Source organism: Mustelus asterias, chromosome 8 (assembly GCF_964213995.1).
Source record: "Mustelus asterias chromosome 8, sMusAst1.hap1.1, whole genome shotgun sequence".
Classification (NCBI taxonomy): domain Eukaryota; kingdom Metazoa; phylum Chordata; class Chondrichthyes; order Carcharhiniformes; family Triakidae; genus Mustelus; species Mustelus asterias.
Window position 1 is genome coordinate 131,135,299 of NC_135808.1, and position 20,835 is coordinate 131,156,133.

The following is a 20,835-nucleotide window of genomic DNA, read 5'->3' on the forward strand; positions in this document are numbered from 1 at the left end:
ATAAGAACATAAGAACATAAGAAATAGGAGCAGGAGTAGGCCATCTAGCCCCTCGGGCCTGCCCCGCCATTCAATAAGATCATGGCTGATCTGAAGTGGATCAGTTCCACTTACCCGCCTGATCCCCATAACCCCTAATTCCCTTACCGATCAGGAATCCATCTATCCGTGATTTAAACACATTCAACGAGGTAGCCTCCACCACTTCAGTGGGCAGAGAATTCCAGAGATTCACCACCCTCTGAGAGAAGAAGTTCCTCCTCAACTCTGTCCTAAACTGACCCCCCTTTATTTTGAGGCTGTGCCCTCTAGTTCTAGTTTCCTTTCTAAGTGGAAAGAATCTCTCCACCTCTACCCTGTCCAGCCCCTTCATTATCTTATAGGTCTCTATAAGATCCCCCCTCAGCCTTCTAAATTCCAACGAATACAAACCCAATCTGCTCAGTCTCTCCTCATAGTCAACACCTCTCATCTCTGGTATTAACCTGGTGAACCTTCTCTGCACTCCCTCCAAGGCCAATATATCCTTCCGCAAATAAGGGGACCAATACTGCACACAGTATTCCAGCTGCGGCCTCACCAATGTCCTGTACAGATGCAGCAAGACATCTCTGCTTTTATATTCTATCCCCCTTGCGATATAGGCCAACATCCCATTTGCCTTCTTGATCACCTGTTGCACCTGCAGACTGGGATTTTGCGTCTCATGCACAAGGACCCGCAGGTCCCTCTGCACAGCAGCATGTTGTAATTTCTTTCCATTTAGATAATAATCCAGTTTGCGATTATTTCTTCCAAAGTGAATAACCTCGCATTTGTTAACGTTATACTCCATCTGCCAGATCCTCGCCCACTCACTCAGCCTGTCCAAATCTCTCTGCAGACCTTCTACGCCCTCCACACGATTCACTTTTCCACTTATCTTTGTGTCGTCTGCAAACTTTGTTACCCTACACTCAGTCCCCTCCTCCAGATCGTCTATATAAATGGTAAATAGTTGAGGCCCCAGAAACGATCCCTGCGGCACGCCACTAGTTACCATCTGCCAACCAGAAAAGCACCCATTTATTCCGACTCTCTGCTTCCTGTCAGATAGCCAATCCCCAATCCACGCTAACACCCTACCCCCAACTCCGTGTGACCCAATCTTCTTCAGCAACCTTTTGTGAGGCACCTTATCAAATGCCTTTTGGAAATCCAAAAACACCGCATCCGCCGGTTCCCCTCCGTCAACTGCACTAGTCACATCTTCATAAAAATCCAACAAGTTCGTCAACCACGATTTTCCCCTCATGAATCCATGCTGCGTCTGCTTAATCGAACCATTCTTATCCAGATGAGATGGCCTGCTATTTCTTCTTTAATGATGGATTCCAGCATTTTCCCAACTACAGACGTTAAGCTGACCGGCCTGTAGTTACCTGCCTTTTGTCTATTTCCTTTTTTAAACAGTGGCGTAACATTAGCCGTTTTCCAATCCGCCGGCACTACCCCAGAATCCAACGAATTTTGATAAATAACCACTAACGCATCCGCTATTACCTCTGACATTTCTTTCAGTACCCTGGGATGCATTCCATCCGGGCCCGGGGACTTGTCCACCTTCAGTCCCGTTAGTCTACCAAGCACTGCCTCCCTGGTAACATTAATTGTATTGAGTACCTCTCCTCCTACCAACCCTCTATCGTTAATATTCGGTAAACTATTTGTGTCTTCCACCGTGAAGACCGACACAAAAAACTTATTTAAAGTTTCAGCCATTTCCTCATTTTCCACTATTAAATCCCCCCTCTCGCCCTCCAAGGGTCCAACATTCACTCTTGCCACTCTATTCCTTTTTATATATTTGTAAAAGCTTTTACTATCATTTTTTATATTTAGAGCTAGCCTAGCTTCATAACCTATCTTTCCTTTCTTTATCGCTTTCTTAGTCGTTCTTTGTTGTTTCTTAAAGTTTTCCCAATCTTCCGATTCTCCACTATTTTTGGCCACTCTGTACGCATCAGTCTTGAATGTCAGAAATGAATATTTCTCTTCAGTATTTACTGTTGAGAAAAGCATGGATGTTAGGGAACTTGGGGAAATAAATAGTGATGTCTTGAGGAGTGTACATATTACAGAGAAGGAGGTGCTGGAAGTCTTAAAGCGCATCAAGGTAGATAAATCTGCAGGACCTGATGAAGTGTATCCCAGGATGTTGTGGGAGGCTAGGGAGGAAATTGCGGGTCCTCTAGCCGAGATATTTGAATCATCGATAGTCACGGGTGAGGTGTCTGAAGATTGGAGAGTGGCAAATGTTGTGCCTTTGTTTAAAAAGGGCTGCAGGGAAAAGCCTGGGAACTACAGGCCAGTGAGCCTCACATCTGTGGTGGGTAAATTGTTGGAAGGTATTTTGAGAGACAGGATCTACAGGCATTTAGAGATGCAAGGACTGATTAGGGACAGTCAGCATGGCTTTGTGAGTGGAAAATCATGTCTCACAAATTTAATTGAGTTTTTTGAAGGGGTAACCAAGAAGGTAGATGAGGGCAGTGCAGTTGATGTTGTCTACATGGACTTTGACAAGGTACCACATGGTAGGTTGTTGCATAAAGTTAAATCTCACGGGATCCAGGGTGAGGTATCTAAATGGATACAAAATTGGCTTCTTGACAGAAGCCAGAGGGTGGTTGTAGAGAGTTGTTTTTCAAACTGGAGGCCTGTGACCAGTGGTGTGCCTCAGGGATCAGTGCTGGGCCCACTGTTATTTGTGATTTATATTAATGATTTGGATGAGAATATAGGGGGCATGGTTAGTAAGTTTGCAGATGACACCAAGATTGGTGGCATGGTGGACAGTGAGGAAGGTTATCTGCAATTTCAGCGGGATCTTGATCAATTGGGCCAGTGGGCTGACGAATGGCAGATGGAGTTTAATTTAGATAAATGCAAGGTAATGCATTTTGGTAGATTGAACCAGGGCAGGACATACTCAGTTAGTGATAGGGTATTGGGGAGAGTTACAGAACAAAGAGATCTGGGGATACATGTTCATAGCTCCTTGAAAGTGGAGGTGGACAGAGTGGTGAAGAAGGCATTCGACATGCTTGGTTTCATCGGTCAGAACATTGAATACTGGAGTTGGGACATCTTGATAAAGTTGTACAAGACATTGGTAAGGCCACACTTGGAATACTGTGTGCAATTCTGATCACCCTATTATAGAAAGCATATCATTAAAGTAGAAAGAGTGCAGAAAAGATTTACTAGGATGCTACTGGGACTTGATGGATTGAGTTATAAGGAGAGGCTGAATAGACTGGGACTTTTTTCTCTGGAGCGTAGGAGGCTGAGGGGTGACCTTATAGAGGTCTATAAAATAATGAGGGGCATAGACAAGGTAGATAGTCAATATCTTTTCCCAAAGGGAGGGGAGTCCAAAACGAGAGGGCATAGGTTTAAGGTGAGAGGGGAGAGATACAAAAGCGTCTAGAAGGGCAATTTTTTCACACAGAAGGTGGTGAGTGTCTGGAACAAGCTGCCAGAGGTAGTAGTAGAGGTGGGTACAATTTTATCTTTTAAAAAACATTTAGATAGTTACATGGGTATGATGAGTATAGAGTGATATGGGCCAAATGTGGGCAATTGGGATTAGTTTAGGGGTGTTTTTTAAAAATGGCGGCGCGGAAAAGTTGGGCCGAAGGGCCTGTTTCCATGCTGTAAACCTCTATGACTCTATGACCTGAACGTTACTTGATGGTTCAGGGCTTGTAGCCACTCTGGCCTGTAATCGCCTGGTATCCCAGAGAGGCTAGACTGCCCAGCAGGACCTCACTAATCAAGTCTGCACCACCTTCATGGGGTGGCACAATGGTTAGCACTGCTGCCTCACAATGCCAGGGACTCGGGTTCAATTGCAGCCTTGGGTCCCTGTCTGTGTGGAGTCTGCACGTTCTCCCCGTGTCTGCGTGGGTTTCCTCTGCGTCCTTCGGTTTCCTCCCACATCCAAAGATGTGTGGGGTTTCCATGGATTGGCCATGCTAAATTGCCCCTTCGTGTCCAAAGGTGTGTAGGTTAGATGGTAAATGTGTGGGGCTACAGGATAGGGTGGGGAGAGGGCCTGGTTAAGATACTCTGTCAGAGTTGGTGCAGACTTGGTGGGACGAATGCCCTCTTCTGCACTGCAGAAATTCTGTGATAAAATCTTTGTTCTTGTTCAACTCTATCCAGGCCTTCCTCTCAGCTAATGGCCAATCCACCTCACCTGTGCATCTTTAGAGAGTGGGAGGAAACCGAAACACCCAGACATAACCCAGCAGCCACGGGGAGAACGGGCAAACTCCACATAGACAGTGACCCAAGCCGGGAATCGAACCCGGGTCCCTGGAGCTGTGAGGCAGCAGTGCTAGCCACTGTGCCACCATGGAACCCCTGACGCACAATGCAGCAAATTGCCTTTTTATGGCATCCTTAATATGGAAAAAAGTCACGGGTGCTTTACAAGAGCTGTGTCACATAAAATCTGACATCGAGCCACCTAAGGAGATGTTAGTTCAGATTGGTCAAAGGCACAGGTTTTACTAAGCAGATCGTTAAGGAGGGGTAAAGAGAGGCAGAGATGTTTGAGGAGGGAATTCTGGACCTGAGGCCAATGATGGAGTGACCAGGAACAGGAACAGCGCCCCCCCGACAACCATCCTTATCCCAGAGGCATGTTTTGCCTCATGTTTCTATTGAGATGAAGGCGATCAAGGAGGGGTAGAAGGTAGGATTAGGCTATTGAGTTGGATGATCAGCCATGATCCGAATGAATGGTGGAGCAGGCTCAGTCGGCTGAATGGCCTCCTCCTGCTGCTATTTTCCCATGTTTCTATGAGTACTAAGTATCAAGGCCTCATTGCAGGCCAAGCAGCAGCCTGAGACTTTCCAGGCCTTTTGTGGCTATGCAAATGGCTGGCTTAACCAGCTGAAGCATGGGGCAAGGATGGGGGAAACGCATTTGCCATCGAACTTTCAGTTACGGGGTGAGACGATGGCTGAGTGGTATTATCGCAGGACTAATAATCCAGAAGCTCAGCTGATATTCTGGGGACCCGCGTTCGAATCCTGCCACGGCAGATGGCAGAATTTGAACTCAATAAAAAATATCTGAAATTAAGAATCTACTGGTGACCTTGAAACTATTGTCGATTGTTGGGAAAACCCATCTGGTTCACTAATGCCCTTTAGGGAAGGAAATCTGCCAACTTTACCTGGTCTGGCCGACATGTGACTCCAGAGCCACAGCAATGTGGTTGACTCTCAACTGCCCTCTGAAATGGTCGAGCAAGACATTTAGTTCAAGGGCAACTAGGGATGGGCAATAAATGCTGGCCCAGTCAGCGACATCCATGTCCGACAAATCAATGAAGAAAAACACCAGGATCTTTATGGGGAGTTACTCAGCTTTTCCCATGTGAGAAGAATTCAGCTTTGACCATTCTGAATCCCAGCAGTGCAATTTTGTTTTCTTTTTATATCCTTTCTCCCAAAAGAAAAAAAAGTTATGCTCATTAACGGGATAATTATGCAGCATTGAGATACGGGGAAAAAAGTTCCACGTTAATGGACACACGCAGACAATGAACAGAAAGCGGACTAATTCAATAAGACATATATTAACGTTAAATGCATTTAAGTCACTTGTGTAATGGAAACGCAACGTCGCTCAACCCCTGGGAAATATAGATCTGATTTGAAAATTGTGACAGTTCTGAGCGATTTTTCACTTCAGCCCTCTTAATTTGGATGGAAAGATTATTTAAAAAGAAGGACTACCAAAACTCTTGAGCAATCCAGATTTATACCCCACTACCAAATGCCAGCACAGTGCTGCGTTTATAGAGTCCGATGGAGTGTTGCCAGCTCTCCCCTGCAATACGTCAATGTCTGTCAAACAATGCGATCTGTTTCATCTTTTTCAGTTTTGGCACGAAGCACTTTTTATTGCAGTTAAACATTAAGGAATTAATTTAGAATACGTGTCTGAATGCAACTTGGTGCCAGTCTCGGAGAATCCCATGGCCGCCACATCCAATCCCATTTTAAAGTACAAAGCCACACGTGGTGGGACTTGACGCTTGTTTAACTCTTTCCTTACCTCATGTGTTCCCACCCCCCCCCAACCCAACTACTTCTTCCCCCCGCCTCTTCCCCTTGCTTGTGGGGGGTGGGTGTTAGCGGGGGTGAGATGTTGCTACTGCCTCACCCCAGATGGCCATGCCTGACTGGAGACATGATCCCAATGGAGTGGTCCCAGCACTTCCTTTGTGCCCCAGGCAACCAGGCCCTGGGGCAAATCCTCCACAGGGGAGGGGACAGCACGGTGGCACAGTGGTTAGCACTGCTGCCTCACAGCACCAGGGACCCGGTTCGATTCCCAGCTTGGGTCACTGTGTGGAGTTTGCACGTTCTCCGTGTGTCTGCGTGGGTTTCCTCCCACAGACCCGAACGGGTGCCGGAGTGTGGCGACTAGGGGAATTTCACAGTCACTTCATTGAAGTGTTAATGTGAGCCTTATTTGTGACTAATAATAAATAAACTAAACTTTAAACAAGGCCCCCAGTTTTTAATTTTAACTTGGGCGTAAGACATCACAATGTGGCTGGAATATTTGAGCATTGTAGGGATATACAATGATTCTATATAAAAGCAAATTGCTGTAGATGCAGCAATGAAACCAAAATAGAAAGTGCTGGAAAATCTCAGCAGGTCTGACAGCATCTGGAAGGAGAGAAGAAAAGAGCTGATGTTTCGAGTCCAGATGACCCTTTGTTAAAGCTAAAAGGTGGAAGATATTTATACTGCAGGGTTAGGGAATGAAAGAAGAGTCATAGCCACAGAAACCAGGGGAAAAGACCATAGAGAAAATAAAGAGTGTGAATGGCCAAACGGCAAAGAAGCTAAAATGAAGATGTTGGCGGGGGGGGTGGGCAGGGGTAGGGGGGAGGGGGGGTGGAATGGATGGGACTGAGGTAAGATTTAGAAAAGGGGAAGCAAAGGGGGAAAAAAGGTAAGGGAAATGGGATAAAATAGGGGGAAAGAGTGGAGGTGAAGAAAAATGAAGAAAGACATTAAAGAAATAAAAGGTCGAGAACAGTAAAAAAAAATTAAATAAAATAGAATGAAAACAAAGGAGTCGAAGTCTTTTCCCCTGATTTCTGTGGCTATGACTCATCTTTCATTCCCTCCCCTTGCAGTATAAATATCGCCCACTTTCTCTGCCTTTTAACTTTGACAAAGGGTCATCTGGACTCGAAACATCAGCTCTTTTCTCTCCTTACAGATGCTGCCAGACCTGCTGAGATTTTCCAGCATTTTCTCTTTCGGTTCTTATGATCCTATGATCTAAGCCAGTCTGACAACATCTGTGGGAAGAGGATAGAGCTAACGTTTCGAGTCAGGATGACCCTTGAGGGTGACCCCAGCTGAGATTTTCCAGCATTTTCTGATTTTGTTTCAGATTCCAGCATCTGCAGTATTTTGCTTTTATCGTCAGTGTATTTGCACAGATCTGCCATGTTGATAGCAACCACGTTAGCAGAGAGAATTTAACGTATTTTCAGTACATGTGTTCATGATTAGCTTGTTAGCGTTTTGAGGCCAGCACTAAGCTAAAACATACTCGGAGATTAAGATGAAAGTAATTTTTTTTTTTGAATTGACTCTGAGAAAATGACAGCGGTTTTCAACTCCTACTTTGTGGGGAACACCCTCCGCTTGCACACTTCAGGAGACTCCTGCAACTACTGCCACATTCATGAGGGCCCCTTTCCAAGTATCGACGCAAGTTTGCATCTCCCCTGCAAGTATTGTAGAGAGCAGGGTGTAGGCTCCATTCCCATCCTGAGATCGGAGCACACAATCTGGACCAGCACACTCCCACGCACCCCGGACATTCTCTCTTCCACCGTCTTCTGTCGGGAAAAAGATACTAAAGTCTGAGGTCAGGTACCAACCGACTCAAGAACAGCTTCTTCCCTGCTGCTGCCAGCCCTTTGAATGGGCCTACCTCGCATTAAGTTGATCTTTCTCTACACCCTAGCTATGACTGTAACACTACATTCTGCACTCTCTCCTTTCTTTCTCTATGAATGGTATGCTTTGTCTGTACAGCGGACAAGAAACAATACTTTTCACTGTATGTTGATACATGTGACAATAATAAATCAAATCAAATTAAATCCAGTGCAGTACTGGGGGAGGGGTCCTTAATTGTGCTGGCTGCTTTTCCGAAGCAGCGGGAAGTGTAGACAGAGCCAGTGGATGGGAGGCTGGTTTGCGTGATGGATTGGGCTACATTCACAACCTTTTGTAGTTCCTTGCTATCTTGGGCAGAGCAGGAGCCATACCAAGCTGTGATACAACCAGAAAGAATGCTTTCTATGGTGCATCTATAAAAGTTGGTGAGAGTCGTAGCTCACATGCCAAATTTCCATTGTCTTCTGAGAAAGTAGAGGCGTTGGTGGGCTTTCGTAACTATAGTGTTGACACGGGGGGACCAGGAGAGGTTGTTGGTGATCTGGACACCTAAAACCATGAAGCTCTTGACCCTTTCTACTTCATCCCTGTTGATGTAGACTTGACCTCTCCACTGCAATCAACAGAGACCAAAGGTCAGACAATTGGGTCCTTTTTGACCTGATGGTCTTCACCCACTAAAACACTGAAATTTACCCACCTATTCCAATCAATCTTCCCAGATCCTGACCTATAAAGTCTGTTCAGCACTCTACAGGCCAGCCTGCGGAAGGGTCCTTTTGAAAGCTGAAATTAACAGAATTTTGAGTCAATTATAAATCCTGTCATGAGGTAGCATCAAAAATCTCTGACCCAACCCACCGCCCCCCCCCCCCCCCCCCCACCCCCCGCCCCCAACCCCCATCGCTTCATGCAGATATCAGTTTGAATAATAAATTGATTTGAGGACAATGCTTCAGAAAACCCCGCAGAGTGCCAGAGAAGGAGCAGCATAACCCCAAACGCTGGCATACTCATTATTCTCTACCCTTTCCAAAAAATGCTCAACTATGAACAAGGATCATATATAAAACTTCTTCGACCCAAATCGGCCATGATTCACAGGTTATGGAATGAGAGAGATTGCGACGATCTCCTTCTTAACTGAGGTCCCTTCAATTATTGATTCACGTCGGTGTGAGTGAACCTGCCTTTCTACTCCATCATTTGGTCAATTCATCGAATTGCGCACACGAGTTATATTTCTTCCTCAGATGGCAGTGCAGAAATACTGCAAAACAATTGACAGCAGGAGAAATGGAAGTTCCATCACCTTGTGAAACAAAGACTCCCCATTTAGATAGCCTTCTTCAACATCTCCAGACATCCAAAGTGTCTTATCACCAATTTTCTGAATTGTGGTTACTCTTGTAGTGGTAGGAAATATAGCAGCCAATTTGTGCACAGCAAGCTCCCACAACCAGCAATGTGATGGATGATAAGACAATCTGTTTTCATGACGTTGTTTGAGGGGCGGCACAGTAGCACCGGTGGCACTGGTGTCTCAGGGTGCCAGGTATCCGGGTTCGATTCAGGTCTCGGGTGACTGTCTGTGTGGAGTCTGCACGTTCTTCCCATGTCTGCGTGGGTTTCCATTGGGTGCTCCGGTTTCCTCCCACAGTTCAAAGGTGCGCTCGTTAGGTGGATTGGCCTTGACAAATTGTCTCTTGGTGTCCAAAGTAAGTAGGTTAGAAGAATTAGCCATGGCCTTTGTAGCCATTGAGTGGCACAGTGGTTGGCACTGCAGCCTCATAGCGTTAGGGACCTGGGTTCGATTCCTGGCTTGGGTTACTATTTGCACATTCTCCCTGTGTCTGCGTGGGTTTCCTCCGGGTGCTCTGGTTTTTTCCCACATTCCGAAAGGCATGCTGGTTAGATGAATTGGCCATGCTAAATTCTCCCTCAGTGTACCCGAACCGGCACAGGAGTGTGGTGACTCGGCGATTTTCACAGTAACGTCATTGTAGCGTTAATGTGAGCCTACTTGTGACACTTTAGCGTTAAGTTTTTAAATGTGGAGGGTTACTTAGGGGCGAGGGGGTCCAGTGGGCTTGGGTCTTTCGGAGAGTCGATACAGACTCAGTGGTCTGAATGGCCTCCTTCTGCACTGTAGAGATTCTATGATTGAACCCACTCCCTTTTGAGTCAGATAAGACCGGCATGGCTGACGAGTTTACAGATGAAGTTTTCACCAATTTGTGAATGCCAAGTGAAAGGACGGTCTGAGATCGAGCTAGCTCAAACATATTGCTCCTTCCTTGATGTCACCCTCCTTTTGAGCATAATTACAGAGTAAACTTTCAACATAGTAAACGTCCAAACTCTGTAGACTTACTTAATACCGTAATTCCACTATCCTGGAATGCTCCAATTGGTATGGATCGCTGTCGGGCTTTTTGGGGTGGCGGGGGCGGATGGAGGGTGTGGGCTGGAGGCGAGGGGTGAGATTAGTGGTGGTCACCATCGATGCTGCAAGTTTGCCACGAAAATGAAAGCTGATGACAAACATCAGCGCGCAGCTGGTTATCGTGATTGAGGCTGCTGGCTGTGTATCGTAAACCAGCTGTGAGGCACATGTGGAAAAGGATGGGCTGTTGGCTAACTTGGTAAATTATACAAATATGAATGAACTCTATAGGGACACCAACATAAAAATTATAGCAAAAGTAACGTTGTGAGCGCCGTGTGATCTTTTCCAGTCCATAGACTTACTGTAAGGAACGCACGCCTCAGAGGATAGATGACCGGCACTTTAATCTATGCTCACTTACTAGTTTTCGGTGCATTATTATTCCCAGGCTTTATCCTTGCAGCAGTTCCAAGAGCTTTATTACTAAATGAGCGTGCAGTGAGCGAAATTAGTTGGTGCATAGTCCCCTTGTTGAGGGACAGAACATCAAACCCAAAAACAAAATTCTCTGCGACAGTTTAACCAATTACTGTTTGTGGGAAGAAGTCGCTCAGGCTAACTATGTTGATACTGTAACGCAAGTCGTCCTTAACTGTAAGGTAATGGGCTGCACGGGTCTGCTGGATCAAAGACAAAGCAAACCCCCCCCCCCCCGGGTATGGCCAGACACTGCTACATTTGATGCATTGGGATCCAGTTTGCTGGCTATTTAGCTTATCAATGTTTTAAACCTTTTGCGGGAAATTCCATTTTCCCTGACTTGTTAACTGATTTACTTTGAACAGACTAAGAACAAAACACAAGACCAAGCTAAGCATTCACCCGCTGGCATTCCAAAAGCGTAGTTCTCGAGTCATAATCTCCTTCAACCTCAAGGCCGGAGAGTTCATCCTGTCCCAAAGTCTGTTCCTCCTTCCTCCAGCTCACAGACTTTGAGAGCCTAAAGTCACTAATCACTTCTCCCTGTTTAGCTCAACTCTTGCTCACTGTTTTATGATTGATGTTGTATCGTTTCCTACATTACAACAGTGACACACTTCAAAAGTACTTAATTGGCTGTAAAGTGCCTTAGGGACCTCCTGAGGTTGTGAAAGATGCTAGGAATACAAGCTCATTCTTTCTAACTTGCTCTTTCTAGCCCTCTATCTTTGTTTCTTTTTCTCGCTTTCTTTCTCTCTCAAGTCTCTCTCTCCCGTTTAGTTTTTCCCTCTCTTGCTTTCTAATCTCTGACATTCTTCCTTGCCTTTTCTCCCCACCCGCCCCCCGCACTCCCACATCTCCAGTTTCTCCTTTCACTTTCTCTCTTCCTTACTTACTCTCTCTTTTCCGTTTGTGGTTTTGGCCGCCTTGATGGCCTCTGTTGTACGCTTTCCCTTGGGCCTTCACCTGGGTGCACGCATTAGAGTGCAGCATGTCACCAAGGCCCTCTGCAACACCACTAACCTGGAGGAGTGCACACTACCCCTAACGTACATTCATCCTGTGTTGCTGGACTAATGCTTCCTGATGTCCCAGGCAGTGCTGGGATTAGTTGGAAGATTAAACAGTAAAGGTCAGTAATAGATCCTTCTCCCAAGCACTGTCCATGTAGGGTCCAGTCGGCGATTGGGCAGTAATGGGTGTGCCACATATGATGCTGTTGCCAACCACACAACCTGCCCACGGGACAGGCTGGCTGGGGGTCACACCCAGACAAAAGCAGCTTTGTGACTGATTGGGTCTCATTGCTGTGAAATTCCAGTATAAAGGGAAGAGTCTTGCAAAGGTCTGAGATTGTGTACCAACCGACTCTCACCAACTTTTACAGATGCACAATAGAAAGCAATCTTTCTGGTTGTATCAGAGCTTGGTATGGCTCCTGCTCTGTCCAAGACCGCAAGAAACTACAAAGCGTTGTGTATGTAGCCCAGTCCATCACGCAAACCAGCCTCCCATCTATTGCTTCCGTCTACACTTCCCGGAAAAGCAACCAGCATAATCCAGGACCCAAGGCACCCCGGACATTCTCTCTTCCACCTTCTTCCGTCGGGAAAAAGATACAAAAATCTGAGGTCACGTACCAATCGACTCAAGAACAGCTTCTTCCCTGCTGCTGTCAGACTTTTGAAAGGACCCACCTTGCATTAAGTTGATCTTTCTCTACACCCTAGCTATGACTGTAACACTATGTTCTGCACTCGCTCCATTCCTTCTCTATGAACGGTATGCTTTGTCTGTATAGCGCGCAAGAAACAATATTTTCACTGTATACTACTAATACATGTGACAATAAAAAAATCAAATCAAATCTCTCAAGTGTGGGAGGAAACTGGAGCAGCCGGAGGAAACCCACGCAGATACGGGGAGAACGTGCAAACTCCACACAGACAGTCACCTGAGACCTGAATTGAACCTGGGTCCTTGGCGCTGTGAGGCAGCAGAGCTAACCACTGTGCCATTGTGCCGCCCTATTAAAATATTAAAATGAAAACAGAAAATGCTGGAAATACTCAGCAGGATGTGCCAGCGTCTGTGGAGCGAGAAACAGAGTTGATACGGTTTGTGGCCTTTCATCAGAAGCGGTTTTGATGAAAGGTCATTGAACTGAAACGTTAACTGTACTTCTCTCTGCAGAGATGCTGCCATAACCTGCTGAGCATTTCCTGCATTTTCTGTTTTTATTTCAGATTTCCACCATCCGCACGCAGTATGTTAATCCAAACCACGCTGCTTGGTGAAGTTAAAGCTAAGACACGGCTGCTTTCTTTGCTGGAGAGACTTTGTTTACAGTCAACAGTACTCCGACCACTATCCCCCCCCCCCCCCCCCCCCCGCCCCACCACCACCCACCATCCCCACACAGTGCCCCAGGAATCCCCATTCATAGGTGTACAAATATCCAGAACCTCTTTGCCCATGTAATTTCCATTAAACCTTAACAATGTAGTTAATAAGACATTGGCACATTATTCTGCTTTTCCAACAGAGATAAAGGTTGATTGGAGAATATTTCAGCCATGGAAAGGCCATTCGGTCCTCTGTACCTGTGCTAGCTGTTTGAAGGAATTCTCCAATCTGTCCCACTCCCCTGCAAGTGTACTCTTTAAGTATTTATCCAATTTCCTCTGTGCAACTCACAAGCAAATCTGCTTCCACTGCCCTTTCAGGATGCGATTCCAGCTCGTAACAAAGAACAAACAAAAAACAGTACAGCACAGGAACAAGTCCGTTGGCCCATCAAGTCTGTGCCAACACAGATGCCTCCCTAATCTAATATTTTATTGCCTCTACGTGGTCCATATCCCTCTATTTCCTGCCTATTCATCCATCTATCCAGATGCCTCTTGAACGTTGTTATAGCACCTGCTTCCACCACCTCCCCTGGCAGTGCGTTCCAGGCATTCACCACCCTCTGTGAAAAACTTGCCCCTTACATCTCTTAAACTTTCCCCCTCTCACTTTCAACCGATGCCCCCAAGTAATTGACCCTTCGACCCTAGGAAAAAGACTCTGACTATCCACTCTATCCAAGCCTGTCATAATCTTGTAAACCTCTATCCTGTCCCCCTCATCCTCCAACGCTCCAATGAAAACAATCCAAGTTTATTCAACCTTTCATCATAGTCCATATCCTCCAAACCAGGTAACCTCCTGGTAAAAACCCTTTCCAATGCATCAGCATCCTTCCAGTAGCATGGCGACCAGAATTGTACACAATATTCAAATGTGGCCTAACCAAAGTCTTATACAGCTGAAACATGATTTTCCAATTCCAATACTCAACGCCCCGACCGATGAAGGCCAACATGCCATATGCCTTCTTGACCACCTTGTCCATCTGAGTTGTCACCTTCAGGGAACTGTGGGTCTGCACACCTAGATCCCTCTGTATGCTAATATTTCTAAAGGCTCTAAAATTACCGTATCCTTCTGCAGTAGACCTTCCAAATCGCATCAAGTTGCTGAAAAATATTTCACCTTAACTCTCTCTAGCTTTTACTATAAATCTGAGTCCTCCAGTTACCTCCTGCCAGAGGAAATAGTTTCTTCATATCTACACAATGCATCAAATTCTCTCTGTTGACTGGCGCGCACCTAAATTTTCGGATAATCTTTTATTTTTGTTTCACTTTCCGCTGAAGCCACTGGCCCTCTTATTAGGCCAACGGATGGCCAGTTGCTGTCTTGCTCATAAATGCCATCCCACTGGACAGGTGAGTTTGCCGTCCAGTCCATTCACAAACATCCACCCAGTGTCTACAAACAAACATTCTGTCTTCATTGCTCCAGTAAAATACATAGTTAAAAAGTTCCCCTAAAATTCCTAAATAAGGCCCTGGCCGAGTTTGAGTCACACATTAACGATTGCAGTTTTTTCATAGTTGGAGGATCAGTATAAAGACGGATATTCCCAAATGTACATTGGAAACCAGAATAGAAGCTAGGTCCAGAACCCCGATCCTGTACTGTTTGTCCAAAGATGCACAGGTTAGGTGGATTGACCATGCTAAATTGCCCCTTAGTGTTCAAAGATGTGCAGGTTGGGTGGATTGGCCATGCTAATTTGCCCCTTAGTGTCCAAAGATGTGCCAGTTAGTTGGATTGGCCAAGCTAAATTGCCCCTCGGTGTCCAAAGATGTGTTGGTTGAGAGGATTAGCGGGGTAAATGAGTTTGGTTACAGGGATAGGGTAGGGGGTGGGCTTGGGTTGGATGCTCTGTCAGAGAAGTCAGTGCAGATTCGATGGGCCGAATGGCCTCTTTCTGCACTGTAGGAATTCTCTGGTTCTATGATTTGACGAGTCAGTTTGGTCCCCCCGCATGTGGTCTGGTCTTCACCCTCCTTTAATTTAATGGCTTGCGTTGACTCCCAGTCCGGCAATGCCTTGTTTTTAAAGTTCTCGTCCAGTTTTTCAAATTCCTCCTTGCTCCGACCCCTTCTCTCTCTCTGTAATCTCCTCCAACCCTACAAGATACCGATACTCCTCAAATCCTCTTGTGCATTACCTGAACTTGATTCGGCCGCCATTCGTGAGTGTATCTTCAGCTACCTCGACTGTACAGCTGCACTGTCGGGATTCAATGCGCACTCCACAAGGTTAGTTATTCAGAGGTTGGGACCACATGCATGGGGAACCGAGGCCCAAGATGACAAAGTATTGAGAGCCGCAGACTATCTCTCCCCCTGCTTTGTTCCTGACACTGGATTCAGGCTGCCTTTTACTCCAAAGCTTCACTGACACAAGCAAAACAGCTTCTCAACAAACCCACAGCTGTAGTGTAAACATTCCTTCAGAGACATTTCTTTCACACTCAGCTTCTTACAACCTTCCAATTAGCAACCAGGTTGCGAAAACAACAACCTGTATTTATAGAGCAACGATGACGTTGCCCAATATTCCCAAGCTGCTTCACAGGATTGGCTGCCAAGCAAATCGTTGGCACTGAGGCACGCAAGGGCTGGGATTTTCGGGCTCCGCCATGGCGGGTTCCCCCCGCACTGGATGCAGCGAGCCATTCAAATGCCCCTTGACCTTGGCAGGCCTACATGACCCCGCTGGCGGGACAGGACAGAAAATTCTGGCCAGGGAGGCATTGGGACAGATGACCAAAGGCTTAATCAAAGATATGGACTTTAAGGGGCGTCTTGGAATCCTACAGTGCAGAAAGCGGCCATTCAGCCCATCGAGCCTGTGCTGACAACAATCCCACCCAGCCCCTATCCCTATAACCCCACACATATTAACCCTGCTAGTTCCCCTGACACTAAGGGGCAATTTAGCATGGCCAATCAACCAAACCCACACATCTTTGGACTGTGGGAGGAAACTGGAGCACCCGGAGGAAACCCACGCAGACACGGGGAGAACGTGCAAACTCCACACGGACCGTGACCCAAGCCGGGAATCGAACCCGGGTCCCTGGCGCTGTGAGGCAGCAGTGCTAACCACTGTGCCACCGCGCTGCCCTTACTGTGGTTTGACTTCACTGCTGACAGACGTTGACTCTGACAGCACGGTGCTCCCTCGACACTGAATGAGGGGTGTCAGCCTCCGCAGAGTGAAATCAAGCGTCGACGCTTACTGAAGAATGGACATCGCACTGTACACCACCACAAGAAATCTGCCTGGCCAGAAGGCCCAGTGAGCACTGGAGAAAAGTCCTGAGCAAACAATGTGATGACACTGACAAGATCACAGTGTTTCCGAAAATGTCTGAAACTGTGTACACGTCCCAGCCACAGTGCTCTGGTGGGCCAGGGATCATTGGGAAAGTCGAAGGCTTTCAGGTTTGATTTTAATGGGGAAATAGTTTGTATGCTAATGAAACTCAGCGCCTGTTCACGTACCAACGCACAAGGTAATGGTGGGCTATTTGCAAACTAAGCAGACAAATCCACGCTGTTTTCATATTGTTAAATGAGGTGAATGCTTTCTATGTTCTGCTGATAAGGTAGCTCAGGGGGAAAGATGTTTGGATTAAAAGGTGGAATTATTAGCATGTGTTTTACATTTGTTTTCTGCTCTGATGAGGTTTCAGCTAATTCTCAGTCAGGAGTTTGGTTGGTTGGAAATTTTAAATTGACTTTTCATGCCTGTTTTCTACTCTGTTCCGTGTAGCTGCAGGCCGTTGAGGAGCAGGCTGAATGAGAAATGAGGCTTAACCCATTGGGAGCCCAGTTTGTGGTGTGGGTTTGACTTGCGTAGATGGCTTTCCGTGTTCGCATCTTCTATCTCCCAGTGTCATCGCTTCTCGGCCTTTTGGCTAAGATCAAGTGTAGTATCGACTTGCTGTACTTGGTTGAAGTCATTAGGTTACATTTTAGCTTAATTTGAAGCAATTTTTAAAAGCAGCATCTCGGCCTTTTGGCTAATATGCAAATGAGATCAAGCCTTGGAGGAGGAGCTATGTCTACTCCAATCAGCTTGGATCATGTCAATCAAGCCCAAGACAGGAGGTGAGAGCCCTGTCTTGTCAGCTTGGATCGGGAATGTCTCAACTTGTTGAGACTCTGAATTGGACTTGATTTGATTGAATTGGAATAAAAACAAAACAAAAATCTCCCAGTGTCATCATCTCAAAGTTTTACAGAACAGTACAGCACAGAAGGAATGGTAGCACAGTGAGGGTGGCACGGTAGCACAGTGGTTAGCACTGGTGCTTCACAGCTCCAGGGACCTGGGTTTGATTCCCGGCTTGGGTCATGGTGTGTATGGAGTCTGCACGTTCTCCCCGTGTCTGCGTAGGTTTCCTCCGAGTGCTCCAGTTTCCTCGTGCTGGTTAGGTGAATGACCTGAACAGCCGCTGGAGTGTGGAAACTAGGGGAATTTCACAGTAACTTCATTGCAATGTTAATGTAAGCCTTACTTGTGACTAATAAATAAACTTTACTTTTACTTTAACCATTGCCGATTATCAGAAAAAACCCATCTGGGTCACTAATGTCCCTTTAGGGAAGGAAATCTGCCGTCCTTACCGGGTGTGGCTTACATGTGACTCCAGAGCCACAGCAATGCGGTTGACACTCAACTGCCTTCCAAGGGCAACTAGGGATGGGCAATAACTGCTGGCCAGCCAGCGACGCCCATGTTCAATGAATGAATAAAGAAAACATGTGTTTGCTGGAGCTGAGTGAAGGAGGGTGTGTAGTGTATCGCTCCCATCCCATTTTTATATTCTTCAAGAGGTGCGTGAAGCATTTCTCTGGATATTAGCGTGACAAGCAGAAATTATTGATTGATGCCCCTAAACTGGGGAACCAATTCTCACTGAACGGAAACCCTCAGAGGGAGAGCATTTACAGAGTCCTCCTCACAAATACTTCACTGTCTGGATGGTGCAGCTGTTTCTGCGGAGTTTATGAAGGGATTCTGAAGGGAACCAGATGCATCTTTATCATCAGTGAAGAGCTGCCACAATGCAGTTTGCGATAATGAGGTCCTGCCATGTTGCAAGCTCAAAAGTATGAAGCCCCTTCATTCCTCAGGCTTGTGACAGTTGCCTGCAGAATTGCAAGTGAGAAATGAATCAGCAGGCTATTCCGGAATATTCCTCTTCATCCGGTGCTCTTTCCCTGTGGTGCCATTCAGCGTTCTTTCTTTTAACCTGACTGCAGGTTTATTTTGATCTATTAAGCTATTCTGACACTCACTGACCACTGTTAATAACCATAATAAGAAGGCAGATTATGCTATCTGAATGGCTGTAAATTGGGAGAGGGGAGTGGGCAGCGGGACCTGGGTATCCTTGTGCGCCAGTCACTGAAGATAAGCATGCAGGTGCAGCAGGCGGCAAAGAAGGCAAATGGCATGTTCAAGTTAAAGTTTATTTATTAGTCAGAAGTAAAGGCTTACATTAACACTGCAATGAAGTTACTGTGAAATTTCCCGAGTCGCCACAGTCCAGCGCCTGTTCGGGTCAATGCACCTAACCAGCACGTCTTTCAGACTGTGGGAGGAAACCGGAGCACCCGGAGGAAACCCACGCAGACACGGGGAGAACATGCAGATTCCACACAGTCAGTGACCCAAGCCGGGAATCAAACCCGGGTCCCTGTGAGGCAGCAGTGCTTACCACTGTGTCGTCCCCACCAGGGTGGCTGAGGAATTTAAATGAATCCGGATTAAAAACGAATACCAGTCACGGTGACCACGTAACTGCTGGATTGTCGTTAAAAACCCAACTGGCCTAAGGAAGGAAGCGTGCTGTCCTCATCAAGTTGTTGATACGTTAACCCAGAGGGCCGAAGGGCCTGTTTCCTGTGCTGTACTCAAAGCACTGTGGTTGACTCAATACCACTCCCTGAAATATCCCCTGAAATACCAGCCAAGTCCAATCCATTGTAAGAGGTTGGCTCACTATACCCTTTTCAGGGGCATTAGTGGTGGGCAGGCTTTTCCAGCTCTGTTCACAGGTGGAGGTAGATGCTTGAGTTAAAATGTCTGATTTGACTTGATGTAATTAGTGGCCGAGGAAAACTGTGCAAGGCATTCACTGATATAAGTGACCATAAGAGGTTGGGGCCCAGGGATATTGATAGTCTCAGCTACCAATATGGTTAAGAGAGTGTCTTGGCATGGTAAGGCCCACAATTCCAGAGATCAGGAGATCAAATCCCATCAAGGCACGTTGTGCCACCCTGCTCAATGAAGTGTGGGTGCAACCACAAAATAAAACGCGCTTTAGAATTATTGTTGAAAGGCAGCTGGTTCACTGAGGTTCCGCAGTGAAGGGACCTTCCTGCCCTTTGCCTGTCCAATCCACATGTGGCTCTGGAGTTAAACAAGCCAGTGGGCATTTCATGCCCTGTGATGTGGCCAAAGCATCCACTTCACAATCGCCTGCCCACCATATTCCCAAGGTCTGAAGGTATGGCAGGAAAGTGGCACTGTCCTTGTCACCTCCCACGTCCCAAGAACAAATTAAAAACAAAATTACATTTTGAAAAGAAAATCAGCCTTATTATCTGCTGTTAAATACGCTTTGCGTGTGGATCAAATGAAGTACCACTGTTTCCCCTCACAGCTCGAGGCTTACATCATACTTGGGATTATTATGAGTTTAATCAAATATAAAACTGTTCATTTATAATCGCACTCAGTACAAATCTCTATCCTTCTTCAGGTCACGCACTCATTGTATCTTATCTAAATTGCTTTTTGTAACTCCTCCAGTGCTGCAATAGAGGCAGGTGTGTGTGTGTATGTGCCTGTGTGTGTGTGCGTGCATGTGTCTGTATTTGTGTGTGTGTCTGCATGTGTGTGAATGTGTATGTGTTTGCATGTGTACACGTGTGTGTGTGTCTGCGTGTGTGTGCGTGTGTCTGCGTGTGTGTCTGCGTGTGTGTGCATGTGTGTATTTGTTGTGTGGGGGTTGGGAGGGATAATATACTGGCTGCACATTTTTTGTTCGTGAATTTGAACTTCAGTAATTTTCAAATGCTTGATTGGATTTTAATCAGACTTCGACATTATCCTTTCATCACACAGGGGGCAGGTTCAGAACTATTCACGTGTCACATTAGCCAAAATCACATGTCGCCACAGTGGTATATCAACAGCACGATAGCACACACACACACACACTCACACTCTGAAATGCCCCCCACTCCCCCTGTTGCTGCTTCTGTCCCGAGCTTCCTCAGTACTTATTTCATCAGCGAAGACTTGAATCATTCTCCCCCCTCCACCTCATCCCAGCTCCTCTTCTAGCCTTGATGCCTAATCCTCCCTCATTTAATTCAATGCTTTGGAGCGTTATGCTGCCTGGAGGGTACAATGGAGATGCATTTTGTTACTGGGTTCGAAAGATTTCTTCACGACCATTGAATCTCTGTTTAAGTCCCAGGGCGGTGTTGGGACCCGTGGGTCGGTGCACACACAGTTCAGTAACTTTCAGAATTCCTCTTTTT

General features: G+C 46.3%; 1 non-coding gene across 1 annotated transcript; it reads left to right on the forward strand.

Moving 5' to 3' along the window:
- The first annotated feature begins 17,169 nt into the window (after positions 1-17,169).
- LOC144498024 (U2 spliceosomal RNA) lies at positions 17,170-17,361 on the forward strand. Its single transcript, XR_013498610.1, has one exon. It is a non-coding gene; the product is annotated as a U2 spliceosomal RNA (small nuclear RNA).
- The last annotated feature ends 3,474 nt before the right edge of the window (positions 17,362-20,835 follow it).